We start from the raw sequence: 12,653 nt of genomic DNA on the forward strand, positions 1-12,653 counted from the left end.
GAAGATCAATCCTTATTAGCATTTTGGTTTGGAGCAGTAATGCAATTCTGAAACAACCCTTCTGAACTTCCTCATTTATTGTGTTGGGTTGCGACTGCCAAGTCAAAGCAAGATTACTTTCAGAGTAAAATTAACTGGAAAACTCACTCCAGCAGAACACTGTTTTTTCATGTAGTGCAGACAGGAGCATCTGAAATACTGGGATTGTGTGGCTTACATCAGTGTTTACAAAGCACTCACGTGAAAATAAAGCTTTCGAACCACTGAGAATCATCATCATATTTGAAATGCTCTATATGAAGCCAAAACAAATTTGTCAGTCACCAGCCTTCTGGTTTTACAGCCCATTCCTTTGCTGTCCACAAAGATTTTTTCTTGTCTTGACGTAATTTCCTGTCCTTGCCTTTTCTTTGGCTACTGTATCTTGTTACTGAATCCCTTTAGGGTTTTTTTGTATTCTTTTTCATTGCTTCTTTGCTGGCTTCTCTCTGTTGGGCTTACCAAAGGTTCAAGTGTAGTTTTTGCTGTAGTTGTGAGAAAGTGTTTCATATGTGAGAAAAAGTGTCTCATATGAGTCCAGCCTGTGGGCTGACGTCCTGACCCAGCCCCAGCCTGAGTCCATCATTTGGAGAAAATTAAGGTACTTCGGGGTTTTGTGAGACACTGGTTCCCCTCACCAGGTCAGGTCCTCACCCTGTCCATGGAGCAGCCCCAGTGCCTGTGGGAGGGATGCCCTGCTCCTGGCTGGGCAAGCCAGGGTGCCGGAACCTGCCCTATTGCCTGCCACGTGTTCCCTCCTCTTCCCCCAGCCCAGAGGGAGACGCTGGCCTTGTGGAACCTCAGCGTGGATTGCACTTAGTCCAGATGGTCAAATTAACTATAATGCCATGTAACACAATTTAGCTGTAGGGTCTTCTCTGCTTTGACCTGCTAATTCACTTGTAATCATCCCACTACTTGTGAAAACAGACACGCTATCAGAATTGTGTTTTAAACCTTTAGGGAGACCCTATCTAACCTCTCTTTTGCATAATATTAAATAAGAGCTCTGCATAATCATGAATGTTGGAGTGTGTTAATATGAGTTACAACTCCCTGTGAGGTCACTGATATTAATGAAACACTGGGGAGTTATTGATGGCTTTAATAAATTCTTATTATTTAAAATAGTAATGAAAAAATATTTTTTAGTTATTTGATTGTTAAAGCATTGCATCAAAGAAAAGGATGCATTTTCTTACAGATAGTTCAAGAAAGAACTGTGATAAGTATAGTTAGCCTGATCACCCACTTTGAGATCTTCAGAAGTAATTTCTCTTGCCATTTTAAGACTATCAGGTTTCTTGTAATTTGCTTAGTCTGACTAGACCAATCTATCATTGAACGATGATTTTTGTAAAAATGACAGTCTATTGTTCTGCTTTACGTCTTTCAAATTTTAACAATGAAATCAGGGGAGGAAGGCCTATATTTCTTCTACTTTCCTGTGTGAGAAATACTACTCTTTAGTTGTTCTTCTCAAACTTTTATTCAGATGTGTAAGAATAAAAAAGTGATGTGACAATAAGTTGACTTTACAACTTTATCTGAAGACAAAATATATTTCTCATAATGTAACAGCAGAATATAGTGCCTGAGAGAGAGTAAAAGTTATGCATTTTACCTCTTTGCTGCTTTTTGAATTGTTTTCTTGAAATAGCCTCATTTATTTTTTGAACTTTAAAATTGAGGTGTTTTAAATTTATATTAGAATTCACATAAGTGAGAAATCTAGTTATGCTTCTTCATATCCTCAAGACCTCTTTCTGAACTCTTTTAGCACTAACAAGAATTTACAAGTTACAACGATATGAAAGACCGAGAACAGTAATATTTCTTAATGTGCACAAATTTGTGCTGTTGTTCTTTTTCCCTGAGACATATCATCATAAAGCTTAAATTTCCTCTGTTATCACAACCTTATAGTATGCTTTCTGATATGTTTCAGACCTTTGAAACCAAAATATCAGCAGCTCTTTAGTTGATTAAGAAAAGTTTCACATCCTCTTGCAGATGGATACTGCATGTATCATGACAAGAGTGTTCACCAACATGCAGCCATGGATTATTAGTCTGTGAAGTTTAATTACCATGATGTCCTTGGCATCTCCCATATTTATGCATGAAAAAAAATTAATCCAGCCCATTGGCTTTTTTTCCCCAAATAAAGTGCTTCTTGCTACCATATTTTCCCAACAACACACAATCTAGTTCAGTTCCTTTTTACCCTAGAATTGTATTTTCAGGGATATGTTGGTTCCAGTTTTAGCTTCTATCTATGTTTTTCAAATATAAAATTAGGTTTTTATTTTTGAGAAATCGATAAAATCTTATTTCTAGTTGAGGAATGAGGTCCTGTTAGGCAGAGAGTTATGTGACTTCCTGCAATACCTTAAATGCATCAAAATTAGATTTCATCTTTGTTTATGTATTGTTATACATGTTTCTTACAACGCTTATCCAAAATTAATTTTTAACAGCTAGCAGAAAATGGAAAAGAATTGTGATAACAGGTCCTATTCATGTGTAAATATACCAAGCTGAATCTTTATGATTGATGGTATTGCCACAAATATAAATAAAGATTTGACAATTATAAAAAATTGTGGCTCCTCCAACAAATTGCCAGAGCTTATGTATTTTATGACTCTGTCATCTTTAATTTTTTCTAAAAGTTGTACTAAAACATCTTCAAATAGGGTCAAGGTTTCACTACAAATAGCAGTTCTTCTGATAATTGAGTCTTATTTTTTATTGCAGTGTATTATTGGACATGTTAAAATCACTGGAGAATTACCTCACTATATAATATAATTTGTTGTCACTTTAATGATGATTTATTCTTTAAGTCCTAATTTTGATCTAAATAATATTTCTTACATGAATTTTAAGTTTGAATTAATCCTTTTTTAAAGTATGCATTACAGTTAGCCACGCTTTCAGCATTAGTCATGAGAGCACAATATTGTAAATACTTAGACTATGTTTGTTTTATTTTAATAAAATAAAAACTTTCTGTCCTTGAAATTACACTGCTCTACAAACTGGAAATGTTTCTCTCTGGCATACGACCGCTCAAATAGAAATTAGGTTTAAGAGGTTTAGGTGTATTTTCCCTTCACTGGGACTGAGGAGGTTTACAGGCATTTCTTTTGTTATTTTTATAATTTTACTTTTTCTGTTGGTGGGTATGTTAGAAGGATAGTTCATTGCATCACTAATATATCAGAAACTGTTATCTTTGAGATGTGAAGACCAGTTCTCCTTGCATTCATGCTGGAGGTAGTCAGGGGATCAGGTTCCCTGCCATCTCTTCTCTCTGCTGCCTTTTCCTTCATGTTCTCTTTCCAAGAAAACTCTCCTTGATTCTCAGATTTTTGCTTGCCATTGTTTCCATTTTGCTGATTACCTTTAAAAAAAGTGTCTTGTCTATTGTTTTCTTGTCTTCTGGTAACCCAAGATTTAAGGGGAAATATTCAAATTCTTGAGTCAGTGATAGTGTAGGCCGTCTGCTCTCCATTGACCACATAAAAGAGTGATTTAGGGCATATTAGCTTAATCCACATAAGTATGTCCTGGTGCCCAAAGAAATCAGCTTCAGGCATCTCCAAAGCTGGTAATAGTATGTTCAGTGAGTGGAATGAGTGTGCATAAACATCAGGAAACTGTGTGCCATTCTGAGCCATGTTAATGATGACAGGAAAAGGAGAGGAATAACAGTCCCTTGCTTTTTGCACATCCTGTTGAAATTAGTTACATACACACTTATGCTTCTACATATGCAAATATAAAGGTAGATAGAAAAACAGAGGTAGAGCAATTCACAGATACAGAAATGCACGTAACATCTGCAGGAAAATATCTTGCTTTTTATTAGTGTGGGGTCCTCCCAAAATATTTCTTGGCATAAAACTAAGGATCTCGCCAATATAATGTAAGAAGGTGTGTTATGTGACACATATGGCAAAATAAAATCTTTTTAAGGGATTTATAAATATCTGTATTATATGTAGAAATGCTAACAAATATAAACATTTATAATTTTTCCTTCTTTAAACACATTTTAGTCTACTCAGCATAAAATGTGCACTGTGAAAATAGATTAATGAAACTCAAGGGCCAGCAAGGTACATTCTGAATTTTTTAATTTTAGAATATTGAAATATCTGAAATACATTTCCAGGAATTTCTGAACATATATACAATTGTGTTTTATTCAAGTATTTCATGGAAAGAATCAACTCCACAAAAAAAATTAAAGAGGTGAAAAAATTCTCATAAGATATTGCAGATGAGATAAATGCACTGAAAGCAACATGCATTTGTTATAACTTTTACAACTAGATAGGCCCAATCAATCTGCACATTGCCATCACTGATTGTAAAGTCTAAGGCAACTAAATATTTGATAAGCATTTTTTCAGCAAATTCTAACAGTAATGATCACTCTGCTGTTTTCCAAGAGTTTCATTTAGATTGCACAGATATTGAAGTATTACATATAAAATTAAGATAACATATTTTGCAGACAGTGCAGTAGAAACCAATTCTTGCTAATACATTTCAAGATAAATTAATTCAGTTTCTTTCTGCAAAATCAGCTATTTTGCCTGAAATAGCTTATGACAATATTTCAAACTTTAAAATCATTGTTAATAGTTTAATATTATTAATATTACTGTGTTCTGCATGTAGGCTAGATAAAGATGGAATAATGGGATATACTTCCTTAGATGGTCTCCTTAATACTAGTCATAACAATACAGAACAACACAGATGTATGTTGAAAAAAACCATACATCATTTTTCATCCAAGCTTCCCAATTTAAACATCTCACCCAGACTAGAATACCTGTATGAAATCTATAAATGAAGATCAGAAGAATCTCAGGTCTCTAAATGTGATGTTATTTATCTCATCCAGCAGCATATTTGGTAGGTATCTATATGTGTGGGGATTATTTGGAAAAATGAATCATATAAAACCAGTTTAAAAACAAAGACTATTTATCTCTCTGAGGTCAGTCCATTCTTGTTTGAATAATGCATTTTATTATACAATCTGGAGAATGAAAGATGTTGGTACAACTACACCTATACTTAAAACCATTGGTGTTTGAGCCTAACAATTTTTACTGGGTGAGCTGCTTTCAAGTATGTTTTTTATGTGATGTGTGCATATTAATAGGAACCAAGTACTGACAATGGACACTTTGGTCCATTGTCAAATTCATATCTGAATGAATGTACATACAAAAACTATTTCATACTTGTTAAATTCCTTTATTCCTTGCACGCACTGAATATGTGTATGTTTAAAAATTATTGTTTGATGAAATAGGAAGTTAAGATTCTGTTTTTTCTTTGTGGCTTTTTTAATCAGATAGTCAACCTGTTCCTTGACCTGATAAGAGGACAACTGGACATTGTGACAGGTAATTCAAATTCACCTCATTGCTACCACTGATGATAAGTAATTAAAGACATAGCAAACTTCTTAACTTTAAACTCAACCACTATAACATTGCAAATTTCTTTAATAACAGAAATACAAATTTTCAGGTTCTTATTTAATTAAGCATCGTGCTGAAGTAAATTAGTCTTCAGTAAAACACACATTTGTATATGAATTAAGCCATCTTGGTATAAGCAATACATTATTTTATTATATTTTAAATTAATAGTTTGCAACTGTCATGGGTTTTTTTCTAAACAAAGACTACTTATTATTTATGCATGTTTGCAATTGTTCCCAACATATGAGGCTTTCCAATATTTATGTTATAACAGATAATTTCCTTGCTTGTATTAGGTTTCACAGAGTATGTAAGAGTTCTAAATAATTTTTTAAGATTCTTAATGGTTTTTCAGAAGTAATGGTAACTAATTTGATTTTTTTTTGAGATGTGAGCTTTCATCTCCTTGTCTTGTGCTCAATAGCCTTGTTTGTGTATGGCAGCTTCTCCCCCTGAAAGAATCTGTTTTTACAGTCCTGCTGTTATGTTCTTGACCTTTGCCATGACCACAACCCTGAGGCATTTGAGCTGTCAGATAAAAGAGTGGAAAGAGGCTGGTGAAAGTTGTAGAAGGCAAAAAGCTTTGTAATGCACTGATGAATTTTCTGCCAAAACTTCAGCTCCAATGCTGTCACATTTCCTTAAATAATAGGGGGATTTTCCCTCTAATGGACAATGGAGGCCGTTTGCCTGAAGAGAGCCTGCACAGGCAGCCTGCCATGTTTCTCTAACAGGTGAAACAATCTTGCCTGGCTGCCGACAAGTGGCTAAGAAGCAGTCACATTCAAATGTACCCGTCAGTAATTAATCTGTTTGGGTTCTCCCCAGCCCCCCAGTATTCATATATACTGTTCTGTGTGCAGTGGAGCATTAAATTGCTTTCCACTGGGAGTAGGTCATACTCAGGGGTCATCAGAACCATGTTCCTGGGTGGAACATGTTTGATTCAGACAGGCTGTTTCTATCAAAAACTTGGTCTGAAATCTCCAGCTATTCAGGAGATTTTACACCAGATTATCTTTTCTAGTATTATTCTGGAAAAGCTGATCTTTATTTAATACCATGTGGATAGATAAAAGTCATTCAATGGATAGTTTAATGCTACCTCTGATTAGCCACTGAATAGCCACTAATTATTCCATCAAGATTCCTAATGAATTTTTTGGTATCCACTAGCAAAGCTTTTTTGTAGCAATTACTATAGACTCAATTTCTTGCTTTGTCACTGGGTCCTCTTTCTGGGGTCAGGGGGATGTGCTACAGAGCTGTAGAGATAAATCTACTCCTTTTGGTGTAGACTTATTCAAGTCTAAGTCTGTTCTAAAAACTTCCTGCAGTCCTGATCCCTGGAAATGAATAATCTTTTAATTTGGAAATAATGCATTTTTTTCCTAAAAGTCAATCAGCATGCTTTCAATGGATAAAGGTTACATTGACTCAAAATATATTTTTTGTTGCAAATTACATTTCTTCTCCTAGTGGGGGTATTAGAAAATGCTTTATTATGATTCCATTTCCCTATACATGATATGAAATTAATGCAATAAAGGACAAGTAAAATATATTATAAGATCGATATTTCTGGCTTTTTTTTTGTTTGTTTGGGGTTTTTTATTATGATTTTTTATTGCAGCCTTTATAGCTGCAAAATATGTCCAGAAATTAATTGTTTTTTTTTCAGTCGAGAAGTTCATGTTCTATACAGGGATGAAGCACAAACCAAATGGAAGTAGTTTCTTTCCACTTTAAAATAACAGTATACTGTAGACCAAAGGAAAAACCTTAAACTGCATGGATTAAGAATTCCTTCCCCATCACTTCCACAGTTAAATTATAATGTTTTTATATATCAGTACTTATTAAGGCCTTATGAAAGATAGATTATTAAATCAATAATTTAGAATTCACAGTATTTAAATGAAAAATCTGTAAGTTAAATTAGGAACTTCAACCTTGTGTTTCCATCTAATAAGTACTGGTGACAAATTTAAAAGCATTTATGGAGACATAATTATCAGTAAATTGTTAAATTCATAACTCTTTTTCAAGAACACAAAACTGAAACATGTCCAGTTACTTAGAGATTTGCAAGTCAGGCATGAACAGGAAATTGCATGGCATGAAAAGCCAACATTTTTTCTCCTTTAGAGATATTGTACATTCTGTCTTAGTTGGCTTTTGAGCATGTATTGCTAAAGATGATAAACTTGCTGAATACTAAAAAATCTATACACAGTAATTCATAATGTTTTTCCTTCTGAGATGAAAACATTTTTGGCTAACATTTTTACTTCCATTTTTAATCTGGGACATGTCACCTAAATATCACAGATATTATTTCAATGCTTCTGTCTTTCATTGATGGTTTGATTTTTTTTTTTTAATTTTCTTATCCCAGCTGTGTTAATTTTCATGTACTGCATGAAAAGTAAAGCAAACTAGGCACAAGGAGTTAATCTGTCCTAACTACATTACTACTTAAACTAAAACATGTACATGATTATCTGAGCACTTTAGAACATCAGCAGTAGATTTGGAAATTACAATTTCAGTCCTAGTTGAAGAAATTAATGTTTCACTGACTAATTTCAATTTTCTTCTTGTGCTCCATAAGCTATCAGAAAGATGGTCTGTCTGTAATTTCACAGTAATATTTCAATTTTCTAATTTCTTTAATCCTGATTTTCTTTTTAAAGACATGAAGATATTAACCTCCTGTTGAATGAAGTAAAATACCTACTCCATAACTCATAATTCTATAGTTAAAAACTGCTATAATTTTTTTTTCATTTTTACAACTTGTTTTGTTGGCCTCTGCTGAAAAGAATGTTTATATCCTACTGTAAATGTTCTTTAACATTAATTAATGTACCTGGCTGTCCTTTCTGAATGCATAAAAATACAGGTTTTTTAAATGCGAATCTGGAATAGTCATCCAGTTAAAACAGTATCAAATATCTAAAAAGGGAAAATTTGCCACTGCTTTCTGGTAGCAGAAATTGTCATATAAATATGTTGATATTTTGATAAAAGTCTAAAATTCCTCGTCATGATAAGAGAGCGGCAATTTAAATATCCAAATGATATACAGATTTGGACTGAAAAAGTTCTCCACACTGACTACAAAAGAGGAGCTAGTGGTCGGGATCTGTGTGAATTTTTTTTCCATTCATACTTACAGATCCTGAGATTGCTTACAGGGATGCAGCAATATGAAGAGCTTTGCAACTCCCTAGAAAAGTCATGTAGTCACAGGACAAATATTTACATGTGACAGTTTCCTACACATTTTATTTAGTTTTCTAATTTTTGAAACTCACTTGCTATTGTAAAAATGTACCAATATTATGACTTCATTTTAGTAGATCTTGCAAGAATTGGTGGTTTTCTGATAATTCAGTAGTATCTTTATTCATTTATTTGAATGATAGGCGTGCTTTACAAACATTCATCATGCCTGTAAAAGTTTCTACATATCTTAGCTACCTGCAAATCTACAAGAATCTGAAGAAATAAGTTTTCTGGGAGTTAGAACTGTGATAAATTTAAAGTAGTAAATTCACCTGTCTTCAAATCCTTCATTACTCTTTCAATCTTCTTTCTTTTCCATTTTCTTGTCTTTTTCCATTATATTCCTCTATGAGTTGTCTTTCAAACAAAAAGACAAAAAAGAAACCAATAAACACAACCCCTAAAACTCCCTAAACCCCCTCAAAACCCAACTAAACCAAATCAAACCAAAACAAAAGAACTCACAAAAAAAAACCAAAAAAACCCTCCAAAAAAACACAAAAAAACCAAACCCCCTAACAACAGCAAAAAAAAAAAAAAAAAAAACAAACAAAAAAACAAAAAAAAAAACAAAAAACAAAAAAAAAAACAAAAAAAAAAAAAAAAAAAAAAACCACCAAAAAACACATGCCATGCTTATAAGTATTCATGGACATGAAAAACCTTTGTAATGCACTGATGAATTTCCTGCCAAAACTTCAGCCCACTGCTGTCACATTTCTTGCTACCCTCAGTGCATTGCTGCTTTAATTCAACTCCTTGAAAAACTTATTGTGTTATCTCGTTTATTGCATTCTATCTACCTCAGTGGATGAATTAACTGAAGGACTTACGTTGTAATGATATTTGTCTTTAATTTTACTAGCTTTTTCCCAGCTTTGGTTTTTCCAGAACTGTGGCCATTGTTTCTAACTGTAAAAAAACAAAGTGATTTGTGAAATGGTAGCTACACCATCCTGCATTAATTATGTATCATCTAAGTGCTTTAGACTGAGAGATTTTGAGTGTCTTAGACTAAATAAGATTTATTTCTTGGCACTGCAAAAGACTAACCCTTCAAGTGTAAGAATATTGTCTCAGTAATACACAGGTCATTATAAATATTAGAAAGTCAGAGGTATTTTGCCAGATCCATTTTTTTCTCTGAGTATACCCTGACACTATTATACTGGCTAATTAGTTTGTGCAGCATTATTCCAGCATGAAATAACAGACATAAAACTTCTGTGAAATGTGACTTTTGTGTCATCCTGTTAGTTGAAAATAAGATTGCAGACTATAAAAGGCCTTTTCTTTAACGAGTATCACTGCTGTATCCTATAAGATTTAATCACAAATTGACAAGTTCAGCTTTATACTAGTCCTTGGAGATGAGGGTTTTGGCATGGCAATAAAGGCAGCTTAAAAAATTTTCTCCCTTCTATTTGATCTGAAAATCAGTATTTGTATAGACAAAGATATGCTGTGCAAACTATATAGCATTTTAAGAATTCTCTGAAGAATTCTGCATGCCCAGAATTTGTATGTTGAATTTTTAGGTGTGGAATAAGTAAAGACTCCAATAAGTAAATAAAATCTGTATTTTTCACAGGCCATTGAAGAACATATTTATTTATTCCATATATCTTTCTAAATATGCATTACTAGTAATCATTATCATTGATTTTTTTTTTTTTGGTGTGTGAACTTTTTAAAATTGGCAGAAACCTGAACAGTCTTGGAATAAGGTGAAAACTGTAGAAAATGTTTGTGCCTGAACCCATTAATTATTAACTCTTGAAGACACTTTTAATGCAAACAGCAGAGTGCAATGCACATCTCTAGGTGACAGCCTATGGATGTGTTGAAGAGAGATAATAAATAAAAAGCACAATACTTGCACTGTCTCTTAACAAGGAATTTAGGTCCAGAAAAAAAATTATCTCATGGGCTATTGGGAATGCCAGAATTAATGTTCAATAATCATAAGTATTGGAAACAATCATATAATCATTAAGACTGGAAAAAACCTCCAAGATCATTGAATCCAGCCATTATGTACCTATATCTCAATTCAGTGCTATCATTTGCATGGCTTACAACCCTACAGTTGTCTTCAAATTATATTATTCTGTGACACACTTTGATCTTTCAAGGACAGTAGTTCAGAGCATTTTTTTATTTGAAATTCCATTATAAAACTGTTCCAAATTGTTGTATGTGCAACAATTCTGAATTGTTGTATGTACAACTATTCTATAATATATTGGAAAATAATTTATCTATAACTATATGCCACTGTAAAAAGTACTTTGCTCTATTGCTGCTCTATGCAAACTGAAACACAGATACCTTCCTACAGAAGACTTAAGGATTTTTGTAAAGTACTTTTCTTGTCTGAGGCACTGGCTGCATCTCAAAATCCTCATGTACCAAAGGAAATCTGCAGTAAAGGTATTAAACCAAAATTAAGTTTAACTTATTTCTATTGAGGGAAATTTTCATATTCATGTTACAAAGGAAGATGTGAAAATAATAAATAATTTGAAAATCCACAAAATTCTTTAAACTACAACCTTTGGTAAAATTTAACTTTACAGATCTTATTTCAAACCCAGAAATCATATGAAAGATCTGTTCACTAAACACACCACTGCTTATGAAAGCACCGTGACTATTATTGTCTTCCATGCTGCTGGAGGAAATACTGGTTTATTGATTTGTCTCATCTAGATCAGGTCCTTGGGGATCAGGAGGTTCTATTATTCTGGATGATTGATTTTTTTAAATTAAAATTCTGTCTTGGGCTGTTTATAGGAAAAGAGGCCCACAAAAGATTGACTTTATTATACATGAAGCCTACTTTCTCTTATCAGATCAGCATGTGAAGGAGAGCAAGGTGCAATAGGCTAGAATCAGTTAGTGTTCATCAATATGGGGAAGTTATCACAATCAAATTGGCACATATAAATTTAATAACACAAGCATCATTTTTTTTCTTTAGCTTAAAACAAAAAAGCAAAATATTATACTCCTGTACCTCTTCAACCAGATTTAATAACAGTAAGATAAATACTAAGAGATCTTAACTTAAAATTCAATTTCATAATCCCTTATGCACAAGGAGTGAAAAGGAATATAACATGTTAAAACTCCTCCTAAAAGGTTAAGAGTTGAGAAGTATATAAAGATATAGGAAACATTTAATTGTTTTATTTTTTTAATATCTGTTGCTGTTCTTTTCCTCCAGAATAGCAATCTGTATGGTTTTGATGAACATGCAAGGAGGGGTTTCCAAGAGAAATGTGGCTGAAATGGTACTGTAAATTAGGGTAATGGTTTTAAAATATATAGCCATTTTAAACCATAACATAGTACTCATTGTAATAAGCAGTACATCAACTTATGGCTCAGTCTTTCAAGGCAAACTAGTCCAATGCCTGAAGTACACATCAGGCAACAATTCTGCACTGATGGAATAAATGCCATAGCACTCTTATAGGTCTTTTACTTCTACATTTTCTTACAGAATACCTGAGTCTATACTAGTTTATCTTTCTCAGCTCCACAGGCTGAAACCTTTCAAACATGCAAGAAAAGAATTCTTTGAATAGAATCACAGGAAACTCTGAAGCTGTACTTTGTCATTCTTCTGCAAGTTTTAGGAAGAAAAAAAATCTGCCACTTCTACAAACTTGAATTTCTCCTAGCTCAATGTGTTCAGCTTGGTGATGTTCTTAAAAAGTAAATCAGAATACAGTACTTACCACAACAATATATGCAATTTTTGAATGGCACATATTAAGAAAATCAAGTTTTTGTACTCAG

General features: G+C 33.2%; 1 protein-coding gene across 1 annotated transcript in view; it reads left to right on the forward strand.

Annotated features, from left to right (window-relative positions):
- The window catches only part of MGAT4C (MGAT4 family member C), a 325,601-nt gene that overhangs the window by 146,965 nt on the left and 165,983 nt on the right, over positions 1-12,653 (forward strand). Inside the window, exon 3 of the mRNA XM_058023669.1 lies at positions 5,423-5,474. The gene's annotated coding sequence lies outside the window, so the exon portion shown is untranslated. The remainder of the gene's footprint in view (positions 1-5,422; positions 5,475-12,653) is intronic.

Source organism: Melospiza georgiana, chromosome 4 (assembly GCF_028018845.1).
Source record: "Melospiza georgiana isolate bMelGeo1 chromosome 4, bMelGeo1.pri, whole genome shotgun sequence".
NCBI classification, from domain to species: domain Eukaryota; kingdom Metazoa; phylum Chordata; class Aves; order Passeriformes; family Passerellidae; genus Melospiza; species Melospiza georgiana.